At 39.4% G+C, this 1189-nt stretch overlaps 1 non-coding gene across 1 annotated transcript; it reads right to left on the minus strand.

The window, feature by feature from the left end:
• Positions 1–538: 538 nt before the first annotated feature.
• LOC115524317 lies at positions 539–642 on the minus strand. The gene has a single exon (XR_003972030.1). It is a non-coding gene; the product is annotated as a U6 spliceosomal RNA (small nuclear RNA).
• Positions 643–1189: the final 547 nt, after the last annotated feature.

Below are 1189 nucleotides of genomic sequence, written 5' to 3' on the forward strand. Positions count from 1 at the left end.
GGATGGCTCAGTCAGTTAAGCGTCTGACTCTTAATTTTGTCTCAGGTCATGATCTCACAGTTGTAAGATCGAGCCCCTTGTTGGGCTCAGGGCAGACAATGGAGCTTGCTTATGATTCTCTCTCTCTCTCTCTCTCTCTCTCTCTCTCTCTCTCTCCCCCCCCTCTCTCTCTGCCCTTCCCCTGCTCATGCCCATGCATGCTCACTTTCTCTCTTTCAAAATAAATAAATAAACTTGAAAAAAAAAAGATTACAGGGGCGCCTGGGTGACTCAGTCAGCTAAGCGTCCAACTCTTCGTCTTAGCTCAGGTCATGATCTCAAGGTTTGTGGGATCGAGCTCTGAGTCAGGCTCTGCACTGACAGCGTGGAGTCTGCTTGAGATTCTCTCTCTCCCTCTCTCTCTCTCTGCCTTTTCCCTGCTTGTGTTCTCTTTCTTTCTCAAAATAAATAAGTGGACTTAAAAAAAAATTACAGTTAGTTTCATTTGTATTAGTGTTATTTTGGTTCAGGAATTTTATTTTAAAAATTTATTTTATTTTATTTCACGGAATGCTTCATGGATTTATGTGTCATCCTTGTGCAGGGGCCATGCTAATCTCCGTATCATTCCAATTTTGGTATATGTGCTGTTAATGCTAGTGCTTGGTTCAGGAATTTCAAAATGGGTTTAGAATAAGCTCTTTCATTCTAAACCTAATATTTTTTTACCTCCAATACAGTTTGAATTAGTTTCCTGTCACTTGAAACCAAAGAGTTCTAAATAATATACTTACCTCCCATAAAGATAGAGCAGCATAAAATAAAACAGAGATAAGATAGGTTCATTAAAATAAAGATTAAGTGAATATGAATCATGTAATAAAGAGGGAAGTATAATGCTCTCACCAGAAATTTTAGGCTAAGGATAACTGCTGTAGTTGAGACCAAACTTACCTTGACTTTCTTAGCAACCAAGGGAAAAAGGAACCTCAATAAATTGCTTTGTTCTCATTGTCAAATAAAAAAGCCCATTTCTTCATCAAGATAATGGAATATTATTCAGCCATTAGAAAGAAGGAAATCTCAGAGTGCATGGGTGGCTCGATCGGTTAAGCATCTGACTCTTGATTTTGGCTCAGGTCATGATGTTGCAGTTTGTGGGATCGAGACCAGCATTGATTGGGCTCTGCACTGACAGTGTGGAGTCTGC

This window comes from Lynx canadensis, chromosome C2 (genome assembly GCF_007474595.2).
Source record: "Lynx canadensis isolate LIC74 chromosome C2, mLynCan4.pri.v2, whole genome shotgun sequence".
In the NCBI taxonomy this organism is placed as follows: Eukaryota; Metazoa; Chordata; class Mammalia; order Carnivora; family Felidae; genus Lynx; species Lynx canadensis.